General features: G+C 48.5%; 1 long non-coding RNA gene across 1 annotated transcript in view; it reads right to left on the bottom strand.

Moving 5' to 3' along the window:
• LOC137215755 (uncharacterized) overlaps positions 1-16,892 on the bottom strand; it is a 38,514-nt gene that overhangs the window by 5,899 nt on the left and 15,723 nt on the right. Inside the window, exon 2 of the long non-coding RNA XR_010939397.1 lies at positions 9,810-9,919. This is a non-coding gene — a long non-coding RNA (uncharacterized lncRNA). The remainder of the gene's footprint in view (positions 1-9,809; positions 9,920-16,892) is intronic.

Here is a 16,892-nt window from a genome sequence, read left to right as displayed (position 1 = left end):
TGTGGTTCGCGGGCTTAGTTGCTCTGAGGCATGTGGGATCTTCCTGGACCAGGGCTCGAACCCGTGTCCCCTGCATTGGCAGGTGGATTCTTAACCACTGCGCCACCGGGGAAGAGGTCAGAGACTCCACTCTTAAAGGGCACACAAAACCTCATGCTCTGAGGCCGGGGCAGAAGCAGTACTATGAAAGGAGTATAGGTCAGACCCACCTGCTGACCTTGGAGAGTCTGACAGGGCAGCCTCCAGTTGGTAGGTGGAGCCAGGCCCAGGGGGTCCTGGAGAGGCAGGAGGCAACTGGAGCTCACCTTGGAGACGTAGACACTGGGGCAGCCATTCTGAGGGGCTCGTTCTACCGTGAGGACTTTGGTGTTGGCAAATACGATTTTTAAATCCTCTCTTTAGCTTATTAGCCTCAGGATCCAACACTGCCCCCCACCCACCAGACTTTACACACCATTGCTGGGACTTCTCAGGCCAAGCAACTAATTGGGTGGGGACACAGCCCCACCCATCAGCAGGCCAGCTGCTGTAGGACCCCCAGAGCCCCCAGCCACCCCAGGACCCAGCCCCACTCATCAGTGCACCAGCACTAGTGCCAGGACCCCTGAGGCCTCACAGCCAGCCATTCGGACCCAGCCCCAACCACCAGCAGACTGACACTAACTCTGAGGCGCCCAGGGCCTTGCAGTCAGTGACCCCAAGACCCATCAGTGGCTGACACTAGCCCCAGGACCCCCTGGGCCTGGCTCCACCTACCAACTGGAGGACAGCAGCCCTAGGACCACAGCAATCCCGCAGCCTGCCCTGTCAGAACCCAGCACACCCACCAGCACCCCCTGAGCCCTAGCCCTGCCCACCAGGGAGCCAGCACTAGCACCAGGACCCCCTGGAGCTCCACAACCAGCCACCATCTTGTGTCTCAGCCCCAACCACTAGTGGCTGGCCACCTCTACACAAGGCAGGACCTGGCAACCAACCAGACTGGGGCTAGCCACATCTACCAGACCACAGCCCACTACTACCAGAGGGCTCATGCAGCACACATAAGGGGCACCCCTAGATCACACAGTACTGGTGACCAGAGGGGAGTATCCTACTGGGTTGCATAGGACGTCTCCCACAAAAGACCACTTCTCCAAGGTCGGGAAACATAACCTACCTACCAAGTACATTGAAATAAAAACAGTGTATTAGGCAAAATGAGGCGACAGGAATATGTTCCCAATGAAGGAACAAGATAAAGCCCCAGAAGAAGAACTAAGTGAAGTGGAGATAAGCAATCTTCCCAATAAAGAGTTCATGGTCAAAGATGGTCATAAAGATGGTCATAAAGATGGTCAAAGAACTCAGGAGAAGACTGAACGGACAGAGTGAGAAGTTAGAAATGTTTAACAAAGAGTTAATAGAGAAGAACCAAACAGGGCTGAAGAGTACAATAACTGAAATTAAAAATATACTCAAAGGAATCACCAGTCGATTAGATGATACAGAGGAACAGATCAGCAAGGTGGAAGACAGAGTAGTGGAAATCATGGAAGCTGATCAGAGAAAAGAAAAAAGAATTTTAAAAATTGAAGACAGGGCTTCCCTGGTGGCGCAGCGGTTGAGAGTCCGCCTGCCGATGCGGGGGACACGGGTTCGTGCCCCGGTCCGGGAAGATCCCACGTGCCGCGGAGTGGCTGGGCCCGTGAGCCATGGCCGCTGAGCCTGCGCGTCCGGAGCCTGTGCTCCGCGACGGGAGAGGCCACAACAGTGAGAGGCCCGCGTACCGCAAAAAAAAAAAAAATTGAAGACAGTTTAAGAGATCTCTAGGAAAACATCAAGGATACTAATATTTGCAATACACGGGCCCCAGAAGGAGAAGGAAGAGAGAACGGAGCAGAGAACATATCTGAAAACAGAATAACTGAAAACTTCCCTAACCTGGGTAAGGAAACGACATCCAGGTCCAGGAAACATGGAGAGTCCTAAACAGGATCAAGACCAAATAAGACCACACCAAGACACATAACTAATTAAAACGGCAAAAATTAAAGATAAAGAGAGACTATTAAAACCAGCAAAGGAAAAGCAACAAATTACATAAAAAGGAACACTCATCAGGCTATCAGCTGACTTTTCGGCAGAAACTCTGCAGACCAGAAGGGAGAGGCATGATATATTTAAAGTGATGAAAGGGGAAAAGCTACAACTGAGACTACTCTACCCAGCAAGGCTTTCGTTCAGATTTGATGGAGAGATCAGAAGTTTCACAGACAAGCAAAAGTTAAAAGAGTTCAGCACCATGAAACCAATTTCACAAGAAGTGTTTTTGGGTTTTAGGTTCGGAAATCTTTATTAAAATGAAAAAACAACATGGCTATACAATGACACAGCTAAAATTTAAACTTAGATCTGTATTCTCTGAATCACAGATTTCTAAACATGCTCCTCCTGAGGGGAAAATATTGAATCTATGTATTTCCTGGATGTCCCCTCACACATCAATGATCAGAGACCCCCTCTCTCTTACTACAGCTATTCTCCTTTCAGTACGTTCACATAGTCAGTCCCCATGCCCAGTTTCTCCTGACACAGGAGGATCTCCATCTAATAAACATTCACCCCCTTCTCTCCTCAGCTTTACAGATCCATTTACAGATCCATTCTCCTGGGGGAAGCTCTCCCTGCCTGCAGCCTCTGCCTCCTCTTCTAAGCACCCCAACCCCCTCAGGTCCTGTGCTATTTAGTCTCTACCCTCTCCAGGTGAGGGGGCCGGTTATCAGATCTCTCCACCCAATCCAGGAAGAAGGGAGCTGGAGAGGCGTGTCTGAGGCCAGGCTGACGGACTGAGGAAAAAGGAGAGGTTAAGAGGGTGAGAAGGGAGAAAATGTTCCTTCCTGGCCTCCTCCACGTCCCTCACCACCTTGAACTCCTAACAAAGTTACATAATCAGCTCCCTATTACTCCCTCCGTGGGCAGCGAGCCAGATGGGTACGTATGGGGCAAAAACAACAACAACAACAAGCAATGTGTGTTAAGTAAGAAGAGAGCAAGAGAAAGCGATTTCAGAGTGACCAAAATCAAGAGAGAGGAAGAGTGGCAGTGGGGAGAGAGAGGGAGAGAGAGAGGGAGAGAGAGAAGGAGAGAGAGGAAGAGAGGGAGAGGGAGAGAGGGAGAGGGAGAGGGAGAGAGAGAGAGAGGGGGAGAGGGAGGGAGAGGGAGGGAGACAGAGGGGGGGAGAGAGAGAGAGAGCGAGGGAGAGAGAGAGAGGGAGAGAGAGAGGTAGAGAGAGAAGGAGAGAGAGGAAGAGAGGGAGAGGGAGAGAGGGAAAGGGAGAGGAAAGGGAGAAAGAGAGAGGGAGAGGGAGAGAGGGAGGGAGAGGGAGAGGGAGAGAAGGAGGGAGAGGGAGAGGGAGGGAGAGGGAGAGGGAAGGAGAAGGAGGAAGAGGGAGAGTAAGAGAGCCAAGGAGAGAGAGAAAGAGACAAAGTGTCAAAGAGATGAAAAGAGAGAAGTGCGGAGAGGATGAGGGGGAGGGAGGAGGCAGGGAATGATTAACTAGGACCCAGAGAAACAGGGAGAAGGCATCAGAGAAGGACAAAAATTGCAGACAGAGGGAGAGACAGAGCCAGAGATGGAGAGAGACACATACAGAGAAAGGGAGAGCTAGAGCTAGAGAGACACACGCTCAGAGATGTGTAGACACAGATAAAGACTGAGAGAGACCTGGAGAGATCTAGAGAAGCAAGAAATAGAGATTCAGAGTAGAGAGCCAGAGAAACACAAAAGGACTGGGACAGAAAGTCAGAGAGAGGGGCAAAGAGACACAGAGAAGAGAACAGTCCGGGGAAGGACACAGAGACCTGCCTGAGGCAGAAACAGAGGCGGCAGCAGGGAGGAGATATATAATCCAATCAAAGGGGTTGGCGACCTGGCCAGGCCTCGTGAGCAGCCAACTCAGTCAGTATTTTTTCTAGTGTGTCTTACGTGTCTTGCGTGCCAGGCCCCGACAGACTTGATCTCTTAATCCCAGCAACAAGCCTCAGTGATGATAATTGAGGCTAACACTTGGCACTATGTCCCAGGCACGTTCTAAGTCCTTTGCACAGATCTCACCTGGTCCCACAGCAACCCTACATGGTAAGTGCAACTATTATCTCCATTTTACAAAGGGAGAGATGAAGCCATGCAGAGGATGAAGTTGATCCCCGGTGGCCTTGGCCTGCAGCGGCTTGAAGCAGGATTTTGGTTCCCCGCCAGAGACTGAGGTCGGGCCACGGCAGTGAAAGTGCTGAATCCTGGCCACTACACCACTAGGGGCCAGTGACCAGTGAAAGGCCCTGGCCCGTCAGCTGCGTAGAAATGAATTTCCACATCGAAATGGAAAGTAGTGAAGCAAATGAAGTATTTATTAGGAGAAAAAAGTACAGTATGTGTGGACAGACACACGGGCGGGCTCAGAGAGAGAGTCCTGCCCTCGTGGTAGTTTGAATCACTTTTATGGAGCGCTTCGTCTGGGTTTCCTTTGGTCAATCATCTTGCTTTGCCTGGTTCTGCGTCCGTATTTGCTATAACTTAGGGTCCTCCTCTGTGTGTGTGTACATCTCTTAGCCGAGATGGATTCTAGCAAAGAGGCCTACGGGTAGCTAGCATCACTTACTATGGGGTGGCGCCCCATCCCTTTTTGACCTCCAGGGAGCCTTTCTGTGCGTGTATAGTCAGGGAGGTCTCCTTGATTTCAAGAACGAGGAATAAAGAGCCTTTTATCTATTATCTGGGCAGGGCCCGGCCTCCTCTCTCGACTGTCCTGCTATTGATATTTTGGAGTTTCTGTCCACAGGGAACGAACTCCAGCTGCTCAGCCTGGGGCCCATCTATCTCCTGCCTCAAAATCACTTATCTGGGCTTCCCTGGTGGCGCAGTGGTTGGAGTCCGCCTGCCGATGCAGGGGACACGGGTTCGTGCCCCTGTCCGGGAAGATCCCACATGCTGCGGAGCGGCTGGGCCCGTGAGCCATGGCCGCTGAGCCTGCGCGTCCGGAGCCTGTGCTCCGCAACGGGAGAGGCCACAACGATGAGAGGCCCGCGTACCGCAAAAAAAAAAAGAAAAATCACTTCTCAAGGTCACCAGCTAGTGGTCAGATGCAACACCCAGGCAATCTGTCTCCAGTCCATCATTTCAACACGTACCCTCCCAAGAGAGGAACGACTGAGGACTTTAAGGATATGCCCCCCAACCCCCAAATTTGGAGAAGTGAGGGTTCTTTGCCTGGAATCCAAAGATTGATAGCAGGAGCCCACAAATGCCCCGAAATGATTGTGCAATGTGACTGTCGTGCCCACCTGGAGAAATTGTGCACAAGTATTTTGGATCCCTGGAAGATACAGCTCTTATGTATGCCGCACATGGTTATTATGAACCCCTATTATGTGCCAGGCACTATTCTGGAGGATGAGGGGTCCACAGGAGCAAAGCAAATAATCACAATAATGAAAAAATCGGTAAGAATCCCTGTCCTCATGGAGCTGTCACTTGGGTAGGAGGAGTCATTGTCAGAGGCCACCTCTGATGGCTCCTAGAGTTTGTCAAGCTGGCTCTCACCTTAAGGACAATGCCCTTGCTGCTCCCTCTGCCAGGAACATGCCTCCACACACCTTCCCATGATCGACTCTCAGAAGTCACCGCCTCCAAGAAGCCCTCTCTGACTACCCAATCTGAAGCAGCCCTCACCAGTCAGTATCCATCATATTTCCTTCTTTAATTTGCTTCGTGGCATTTATCACTAGCTGAGGTCATCTTATTTATTCAATACGCTGTTTGCTTTAAGACTGTCTCGTCTGCTAAAAGTTACCAATTCCACGAGGCGAGGGGCTTTGAGTTTCTTGTTATTTGCTAGAGTCCCTATGCCTACATTAATATGTCACATATGCTGACTAAACCCTTGTCGATCAGTAATGACAACTAACTCATGTATCACGTTCCCACGGGCCACTAGACGCTCCATGCTTCTTACAAGTATTAACTCAGTTAATCTCCCGGTGACCCTTGGAGGAAGGGATTCTATGTGGGAAAGCGGGACAGAGAGCTTAAGAAACTCACTCAGACTCACAGCGCTGGGCAATGGCAGGGTCATGATCCAGACTCAGCGCTGTGGCTCAGTCCCTGCTCTTCACCACTCTGCCTGGCGGGTCACCTGAGCCCGTGCATTCTGTCCCTCCACCCCCAGCCCTGGAGTGATGGGACCAGGCTCAGCACCTTGACAAGGTCAGATTCTGCAGCCTCTAGGGCTGTCTCATTTGTGCCCATGGGATTCTAACTGATGGAGGTGACTGAGTGATAACATGGAGAGGTCAATGCCATTCAAGAAAAGTCTAATGTTGGCCACATTCCCCCCAGGAATGAGAGGCACAGCACGCAGGGCCACAGGAAAAGGCCGCCAGCAGCATTGGTCAAGAGGCAGAAAGGAATAAGAGGAAGACACAGGCCACAGCCTTCACTGGAAAGGCAGGGCAGAGGCAGCAGCATAGGACTGGCTAATCTGATTCATTCTCCAAGTGGGCTCTGGAGCATAGGGGCTGTCCTAGTCGTCTGGTACCTGGCCCTTGGGTTGATTTAGTACTGGAAAAATATTGGCTTGCCTGTCACTGTTCCAGCGTAAGTGCCTCTCCCACTGGACTTGTCTCAGTCTTTGCTGTGTCCCCACCCCCTGAGAGGCTACTCAATAAATGTTCACTAAAAGACAATTTAATAAAAAGACAACAGGCTACGGAAGTATTCCAGGAAGTATCCCCCCTCGCCCTCCCCTCCCCTCCCCTCTCCTCCCCTCCCCCTCCCGTCCCCCTCCCCTCCCCCTCCCGCCCCCTCCCTCCCCCTCCCCTCCCCTCCCCTCCCTCTCCCCTCCCCCCTCCCTCTCCCCTCACCTCCCCCTCCCTCTCCCCTCACCTCCTCTCTCCCTCCCCCTCCTCCCTCTCCCCTCCCCCTCTTCCCTCTCCCCTCCCCTCCCCTCTCCCTCCCCTCCCCCTCCCTCTCCCCTCCCCTCTCCTCCCCCTCCCTCTCCCCTCCCCTCCCCTCTCCCCTCCCTCCCCTCTCCCTCCCTCCCCTCCCCTCCTCCTCCCTCTCCTCATCCCCACCACCTTCACCCCACCCATTCCCCACTTGGCCTTATCCTCTGATTGCATAACCTCTGTTCTGGCTCCTGCTGCTGAAACTTCTTCTTTTGGAAACAAAACAAGGGATTTCCCTGGTGGCACAGTGGTTAAGAATCCGCCTGCCAATGCAGGGGACACGGGTTCGTGCCCTGGTCCTGGAAGATCCCACATGCCACGGAGCAGCTAAGCCTGTGTGCCACAACTACTGAGCCTGCGCTCTAGAGCCTGCGAGCCACACTACTGAGTCCACGCGCCACAACTACTGAAGCCCGCGCGCCTAGAGCCCGTGCTCTGCAACAAGAGAAGCCACCGCAGTGAGAAGCCCGCGCACCGCAACGAAGAGTAGCCCCCGCTCGCCACAGCTAGAGAAAGCCTGTGTGCAGCAACGAAGACCCAACACAGCCAAAAATTGATAAATGAATAATTTTTTTAAAAAGGGAAGAAAAAAAAAGAAACAAAACAAACACTAACCTTGGTGATACTAGTCCCTTCCACGCACATATCTGGCCCTGGCAGGAGAGCTGATTCTCAGCAGGTGTCTGGGCCAGGTGTTGGGCCGGACAGCTCTGGCCAGTGACCCCTGCAGGCTCAGACTGGCCAACCGTGCGAGTAGCACCCAGCTGGTCACCATGGGGCTAGTGCTCCCTCCTTGCAGGACAAGGGCTGCAACTGCAAGGCCGGTTGAGAGGTGAGAATGCCGGCTGCCAGCAGGTGAGGGAGGGAGGGGCCCCAGACTCTGCAGCCCAGACTTTCTGCGTCTCTGCGGCTGTCACGATTTGCCCTGAAGAGAGGCTAACATCTTGCTGATCTGTAATGTTCTAGAAGATCTGTACTCGACCTCAGACTCTTACTGTCAGGCTCTCTCTCTCTTCTTTGGGCCTCCCGCCTTCCCCAGCCCTCTCTCCCTCCCTTCCTCTCTCTCTTCCCTTTAGGGGAAAAAAAAGCCTCAGTGGGGCCTTCAGCTGTGTAAAAGGAAAGCCGAAGACTTATTTAGGATCAGAAACATCTAAGCCAATGAGGAGGAAACATGCTGCATAATAATATTTACCCCCTAGATGTGACCGATCGTGCTGAACAAGATGCATCGCCCTCACCCCCACAGGGTGGTCATTAGCCTCTTTCAGAGTGCATTCACCTCAGCTCACAAAAAGAGCCTTTTAGCAAGGAGGGCACACTCACCAGTGCTCGGTAAGCTGTTGACTTTAGGGAGAAAAAAGTTTTTTTGTTTCATTTCGTTTTGTTTTGTTTTTGTAAAAGAGAAAAGGAAAAAATGGGAAAAAATGAAATAGCATGTTTAATGAATAAACCTGTACAATTGTACTCCTTTGCAGTTACTTTCTGTTGGGTAGGTCCACAGGTGAATTTCACAGATGTTGCCATTCAGTGTGTGTACTTTTATTTCAGCCCCAGACTCATTTTCTTTCACTTTGGAGCTAATGCCAGTTGCATGTCTAGTTTTGAGTGTGGGAAAATAGAATCAGCAAATCACATTCATTGTTCATCCTTTTCCAGTATGTTGCTTGTTTCTGCAGCAGCAGCGTATGCCAACTTTTCCTGTATGTACACCGCAGCTTAACTTCTTCCTCTGCCCACTGCCTCGCCTTCTGTTTCCTTCCACAGGTGTTTGTTGATCCCAACCGCACTCCTTAATAAATATCCTACCCACCAAACATCATCTCAAAGTCTGCTTCCCAAAGAATCCAACCTGCAATGGCCATGACTGCGCAAAGCCAGCTGTCTATATGCATAGAAGTTAAGGAGTTCCCTGTGGTCTAGTGGTTAGGATTCAGAGCTTTCTGTGCCAGGGGCCCTGGTTCAACTCAGGGCCAATGGGGTGCCTTTGTGTTAATTAGAAAAAGATTCTCCCTCTAGATGGAAACAATGATTTCATCTGGGCAGAGCCATTAGTCAAAGTGCAGTTTGATGAGTGTTATCGATACTTTCTTGGAAAAAAATGTGTCCTCCTGTGGTCGGATGTAGCTCTGCACCGAGGTGGGTGACTTGGCAGGTGAAGTGTGAACAGGTTGCATTTGCTGCTCACTCCTTGTGCAGTGAACAGCCTGCACAACTGCACAGCCGTTCACTGTTTGGAACCCATCCTCGAGAGTTTGCCTCTCAGCAACAGTTATCAGAGCTCTAGACCCCTGAGGGGAGTCAACAGAGCTGGACTTACAGACAGATGTTGGCCACGTTACTAATGGCAGGTGGGAGCAAGGGTATCCGTCAGAGCATCTCCAAGAAGAAGGTCCAGAGACTGTCTCTATTAATTAATGTAAAGGCCAGGGAATTTCCTGGTGGTCCAGTTGTTAGGACTACATAGTTCCACTGCAGGTTAGATCCCTGGTCTGGGAAATAAGATCTCACATGCCGAGCTATGCGGCCAAAAATAAATAAATAAATAAGGAATGCATGCGGCAGGGCTAGGGGACAAAGCTCTCAACCTGTTTGTAACCCTTCCAGATTCTCACAGTCACTTGGGCAGATGGAGAATTCCCTTAGTAAAGACAGGAAACACTGCCCAGAGGCAGATCCAACCCCAGAAACAGGTGTCCCGAAAGGTATGCACGCACCAGGTAATGCGTCAGGCACTTTACATCATTGTCACTGAACCATCCTATAATTGTCCCCACTTTAGAAATGAATAAAATAAAATGCAGAGATAGTAAATGTCCAAGGTCTCACCTAGGAAGCAAAAGAGCTGGATTCATACTCAGGGCTAATCATCTCCTGCGCCGACTCCCTATGGAGCTGGGGGTACAGCGTCACCTGGTGGTGTCTTGTCTGAGCTGCTTCTGGAGGAGCAGAGGAAACAAGATAAAAAGGGAATAGCTAACACAGGGCACTTACAATGTGCCGGGCACTGATTTCAATGCTTTACTTAGATTTAACTTAAATTAACGTCTTTAATACCTCCTCCTAACAACGCTTTAAGGCAGTTAATTAATAATTAATCATCTCCACCCCTCTCCATTGTTATTTTACTCTTCTTGCTTTGAAAAAAAAAATTTTTATTGTGGAAGATTTCAGGCATATACAAAAGTAAATATAGTGATGTATCCATCATCGTTCAACAATGATCAACTCATGGCCAATCTTGTTTCAACCATACTCTCAACGTCCCCTCCCTCCACAACCCCCCAAAATCAGGACTCTTTTGAAGCAAAGCCCAGGTGTATCAATTTTCACCTGTAAATACTTTCACTTATATACCCCTAAAAGTATCCCCCTTTTGCTGTTGGGGAAACTGAGGCATGAAGAAGTCAAATACCTGATCAAGGTCACTGTGCTGATGGGGTGCAGAGGCTGGATTGACCCCAGTGGTCTGGTTGCAGGGTTTTTGCCATTGGCTATTGTGATACCTCTGGAGTGTGGCATCACTCAGACAACAGTACTACTCAGCCACTCCTTTTCCAAGTTGTCAATTTGCTTCTCAAATTGACGAAGTTGGAATATAAAGAGTAGGAGGTGAAAGTACTGTTATCAGCGTTAACGTTACTAAACTTGATAACCAGACTGCAGCTGTACCAGAGAATATCTCTGTTCTTAGGAAATGCACACTGAAATATTCAGGGGTAAAGACCACGTTGTGTGTAATAATGTACGCTAAATGATTCAGGAAAAGCATTAGATAGATATTGGGCATGGGAGAAAAATGATACTGGGAATGAAATAAAATGTTAACCCCATGTTAATCTGGGTAAAGCGCACCAAATGGATGTTTTTATGCTATATTTATTTTTGAAACGTTTTTAGGTTTGAAATTACTTTGCCCCAAAAGTTTTAAAATTTAGAAAAAGAGGGACTTCCCTGGAGGTCCAGTGACTAAGACTCCAGGCTTCCACTGCAGGGGGCACAGGTTCAATCCCTGGTCAGGGAACTAAGCTCCCACACGCCATGTGGTGTGGCCAAAAAATTAAAAAATTTAGAAAAAGAATGCTTACTATACATAGCATATGATTCCCTTTAGGTGAACGATTTTTTTAAATCTTATAAAAGGACTTTTATTCAGAATTTATAAAGAACTCTCAAAGCTCAGTAATGAGAAAACTTACAAACCAATTTAAAAATGGGCAAACAATTTGAACAGATACTTTTTTTTTTTTGCGGTACGTGGGCCTCTCACTGTTATGGCCTCTCCCGTTGCGGAGCACAGGCTCCGGATGCGCAGGCCCAGCGGCCATGGCTCACGGGCCCAGCAGCTCCGCGGCATGTGGGATCCTCCTGGACCGGGGCACGAACCCGTGTCCCCTACAGCAGCAGGCGGACTCTCAACCACTGCGCCACCGGGGAAGCCCTGAACAGATACTTTTAAGTGAAGTTTTAAAATAGGCAAAAGTACTCTAGATGACAGACGTCAGAATAGTGGTTCCATTTGGTGAGTATCAGCTGGAAAAGGGCAGGACAGAGCCGCCCTCTGTATATAAAAAATTCTATATCTATTATGAGCATGGCTCATTAAGCTGTATGCTTAAAACCTTTGTGCTTTACTGTATGTAAATTATACCTACAAAAAAATGAAAGCAAAAAAAAAAAAAAGTCAAAGGACCAGAACAGACACATCGTCATAGTCATAAAGTCAATTACTATAAAGCAAGGAAAATGAATGAACTACAGTTTTATACAATAAAAAGGATGAGGAAATTCCCTGGCGGTCCCGTGGTTAGGACTCCAAGCTCTCACCGCCAAGGGCCCAGGTTCAATTCCTGGTTGGGGAACTAAGATCCCACAAGCCGTGTGACGCGGCCAAAAAGTTTAAAAATAAAATAGAATAAAATAAAATGTAAAATGTGTTCTCTCTGACAAAAAAAAAAAAAAGAATCTCAAAAACATAACTTTGAGCAAAGGAACCAGACACAAAACAATATGTATTACATGTTGCACTTATGCAAAGTCCATAAAAACAGGCATTTAAGTTTGCATACTTAGGAGGTAAAATGCTAAACACCCTAAAACTCTATGAAAGTCAGGAAAGTGCTTTTCTTTGAGAGGAGAGAGGTACCATTCATGGGGAGGAGGGGTAGAGGGGCTTCAGGGATGCAGGCTACATTCTGTCTCTTTTTTTTTTTTTTTTTTGCGGTACGCGGGCCTCTCACTGTTGTGGCCTCTCCCGTTGCGGAGCACAGGCTCCGGACGCGCAGGCTCAGCGGCCATGGCTCATGGGCCCAGCCGCTCCGCGGCACGTGGGATCTTCCCGGACCGGGGCACGAACCCGTGTCCCCTGCATCGGCAGGCGGACTCTCAACCACTACGCCACCAGGGAAGCCCTGCGTTCTGTCTCTTAACCTGGGTTTCACTTTGTAACAATTCATTGAGCAGATACTTGTTGTGTGTACTTCTCATATATACTGAAACAAAATATACATAATTTTCCATCGCAACTAAATCATGAGATACTAAGGGACAAATTTGATAAAATATGGGTAAGATCCATACCCTGAAAACCACAAAACATTACTCAAGGAAACTGAGTAAGACAATAAATGAAAGATACACCATGATCAAGAATCAGATGAGTCAAGACTGTTGAGGGACTTCCCTGGTGGCACAGTGGTTAAGAATCCTCCTGCCAATGCAGGGGACACTGGTTCGACTCTGGTCCGGGAAGATCCCACAGGCCGTGGAGCAAATAAGCCCTATGTGCCACAACTACTGAGCCTATGCTCTAGAGCTCGCGAGCCACAGCTACTGAGCCTGCATGCCACAGCTACTGAAGCCTGCGTGCCTAGAGCCCGAGCTCCATAACGAGAGAAGCCACTGCAATGAGAAGCCCACACACTGCAACAAAGAGTAGCCCCCGCTCTCCGCAACTAGAGAAAGCCTACACGCAGCACCCAACGCAGTCAAAAATAAATTAATTAATTTTTTTAAAGTCTACAAAACAAAACAAAAAAAGGACTTCCCTGGCGGTGGTTAAGTGGTTAAGACTCCACGCTTCCACCACAGGGGCCGCAGCTTTGACCCCTGGTGGGGGAACTAAGATCCCAAGTGACGTTTGACATAATCAAAAAACAAAAGAAGTCTACAAATAACAAATGCTGGAGGGGGTGTGGAGAACGGGGACCCCTCCTACACTGTTGGTGGGAATGTAAATTGGTGCAGCCACTATGGAAAATAGTACAGAGGTTCCTCAAAATAAACCCCTAAAAATAGAGTTACCATATGATCCAGCAATCCCACTCCTGGGCATATATCTGGAGAAAAGTATAATTCGAAAAGATACATGCACCCCTATGTTCATAGCAGCACTATTTACAATAACCAAGACATGGAAACAACCTAAATGTCCAGACGAATGGATAGAGAAGATGTGGTTCATATAAACAATGGAATATTACTCAGCCATGAAAAAGAATGAAATAATGCCATTTGGGGACTTCCCTGGCAGTCCAAGGGTTAAGACTCTGTGCTTCCAATGCAGGGGGCATGGGTTTGATCCCTGATCAGAAAACTAAGATCTCACATGTCATGCGGCCAAAAAGTAAAAAACTTAAAAAAAATAAAATGTTAAATAATGCCATTCACAGCAACATGGATGGAGCTAGAGATTAACATACTAAGTGAAGTAAGTCAGAAACAGAAAGACAAATACCATATGATATCACTTACATGTGGAATCTAAAATATGACACAAATGAACCTATCTAGGAAACAGAAACAGACTCACAGACTTCAAGAACAGATTTGTGGTTGTCAAGGGGGAGGGGGGTGGGGGAAGGGAGGACTGGGAGCGTGGGATTAGCAGATGCAAACTATTATATATAGAATGGATAAACAACAAGGTCTTACTGTAGAGCACAGGGAACTATATTCGCTATCCTGTGATAAACCATAATGGAAAAGAATATGAAAAACAATGTATATATATATATAACTGAATCACTTTGCTGTATAACAGAAATTAACACAACATTGTAAATCAACTATACTTCAGTAAAAAAATAAATAAATTGGGTTTCCCTGGGCGCAGTGGTTGAGAGTCCGCCTGCCGATGCAGGGGACACGGGTTTGTGCTCCGGTCCGGGAAGATCCCACATGCCGCGGAGCGGCTGGGCCTGTGAGCCATGGCCGCTGAGCCTGTGTGTCCGGAGCCTGTGCTCTGCAACGGGAGAGTCCACAACAGTGAGAGGCCCGCGTACGGCAAAAATAAATAAATTAATTAATTAAAAAAAAATGAATCCTGCCTTTTACTTCACGTGATAGCCAAAATTAACTTGAAATGGATCAAAGACCTGAAAGTACCAGCAAATATGAAATATGGTATAGCCATATGATTTTGATCAGTAGCTGATACAGCATCTCCTTGCTACCTTCTCCAGCCTTCTCTGTGGACCACAGCAATACGTTCAGAAGCCTGTTAGCTAACACTGGAGTTTTGGAACACTTTTCCATTGTTCGTTCACCTGCTCACTGCCTGTCATGCCTGAGGCCTGCTGTATATCCTTTTAAGATTTAAAAGTAAAAACCCAGAGGGGGGGAAAGAAAACCCCCCCAAACAAAAACCCACCTTAGAGGTTTGGGGAAAAACCTTTGCTTCCCTGTTCTCCGCTTAATTGACAGGATCCATACGACCGCTGCAATGACAATTTTTAAAAGTGTCAAGAGGCAGTCAGCACCCAGGTGGGCTTGCAGCATGGTTTCTGTGGCCCAGACAGTTATTCTGGTGGTGCATATCCCTTATATCACGTCTGCCTTGGACAAATTTAAAAAAAAAGGAAAGAAAAAAAATAAGGTATTAAGAATCCAGATCTTCAGCTTAAGAGAAAGTGGGGCAGGGGTTCCCAAAGTACAGTTTTATTAAAAAAAAAAAAAAAAGCAAAAGAAATGCTTGATTCTTTCTTTTATTTATCAGTTTTCCAAAAAATGAATTTGTTCCTCAGCATCCTTCAAAAGTGACCCATGAGGTTCTTTTTAGTCTCGTGATGATTGCCTGATATGCTTGATCACAGTGAGAGTTTCCTGGTTATGTCAGAATCTAGAGATGAAATACTGACAAGCGCCTAGAAAAGTAAGCAAATAAAAGACAAAGCAGTGGGCTTCCCTGGTGGCGCAGTGGTTGAGAGTCCGCCTGCCGATGCAGGGGTCCCGGGTTCATGCCCCAGTCCGGGAAGATCCCACATGCCGCGGAGCGGCTGGGCCCGTGAGCCATGGCCACTGAACCTGCGCGTCCAGAGCCTGTTTTCCACAACAGGAGAGGCCACAGCAGTGAGAGGCCCGCGTACACACACACACACACACAAAAGACAAAGCAGTTATCATCTTTAGCAAAAACATGCCTGTAGGAGAAAGAACAAGTAGCTATAGGTCACTACATGGCCCAGCTAGAAACTTTATTACAGTCATAATAATGTAAACACTCAATGTTGATTTAAGCAGAAATGGCGATAAATTCAATTGAGGAACTGAGGAGAGGGGAAGAGGGTGAGTGCAGAGGGGAATTCTCACCAAAGGCATCCCAGGATCTGGTTCCTGAAGGAATTCTGTAAGAGACTGAGGTCCCTGGATCAGCTGTGTTCCAGAATGGGAGGCTGAATAATGGCCCCCTTCCCAAAAGATGCCTAGGCCCTCACACTCAGAACATGCTCCCTTACCTGGTGAAAAAGACCTTGCAGGTGTGATTAAATTGAGGATCTTGAGATGGGTAGATTATTCTGGATTATCCTGGTGACCCATTGTAATCACACGGGTCCTTAGGAGACAGAAGGGTCGGAGTCAGAGAAGGAGACTGCGACAATGGATCGCACGATGCAGCCATGAGCCAAGGAATGTGCGCAGCCTCTAGATTCTGGAAGACGCAGGGAACAGATTCTCCCCTAGAGCCTCCGCTAGAGTTTCCAGAAAGAACCAGCTTTGCTGGTTAAAATCAAGACACCTTGATTTTAACCCCCTAAGACTCATTGTATTTTTTTAATATAAATTTGTTTATTTATTTATTTTTGGCCACGTTGGATCTTCGTTGCTGAGCGTGGTGCAACACGCTCTAGTTGCGGTGAGTGGGGGCTACTCTTCGTTGTGGTGCGCGGGCTTCTCGTTGTGATGGCTTCTCTTGTTGCGGAGCACAGGCTCTAGGTGCGCAAGCTCAGTAGTTGTGGCTCACTGGCTGTAGAACGCAGGCTCAGTAGTTGTGGCGCGCAGGCTTAGTTGCTCCGCGGCATGTGGGATCTTTCCAGACCAGCGCTCGAACCAATGTCCCCTGTATTGGCAGGCAGATTCTTAACTGCTGCGCCACCAGGGAAGTCCCTCATTGCATTTTTTTTAAAGCACGATCATTATCCCCATTTTATTTTTTTTAATCTATCAATTTTTTTTTTTTTTTTTTGCGGTACGCGGGCCTCTCACTGTTGTGGCCTCTCCCGCCGCGGAGCACAGGCTCCGGACGCGCAGGCTCAGCGGCCATGGCTCACGGGCCCAGCCGCTCCGCAGCATGTGGGATCTTCCCAGACTGGGGCACGAACCCGTGTCCCCTGCATCGGCGGGCGGACTCTCAACCACTGTGCCACCAGGGAAGCCCAATCTTTTTCTTTTTTAATTCTTTTATAGTTATTATTTTTTCTGGGGGTGGGGGGTGGGGCGGGGCACACCGCGTGGCTTGTGGGATCCTAGTTCCCTGACCAGGGATTGAACCTGTGCCCCCTTCAGTGGAAGAACAGAGTCCTAACCACTGGACCGTCAGGGAATTCCCTAAGACTCATTTCAGATGTCTGACTTTCAGAACTCTAAGAGAACAAAATTGTGTTGGTTTAAGCTGCTAAATTTGTTCTAATTTGC

The sequence above is a fragment of the Pseudorca crassidens genome, chromosome 20 (genome assembly GCF_039906515.1).
Source record: "Pseudorca crassidens isolate mPseCra1 chromosome 20, mPseCra1.hap1, whole genome shotgun sequence".
Taxonomy (NCBI): Eukaryota; Metazoa; Chordata; class Mammalia; order Artiodactyla; family Delphinidae; genus Pseudorca; species Pseudorca crassidens.
Note: the sequence above shows the minus strand (reverse complement) of the source record. Positions and strands in the feature narration are given on the sequence as shown.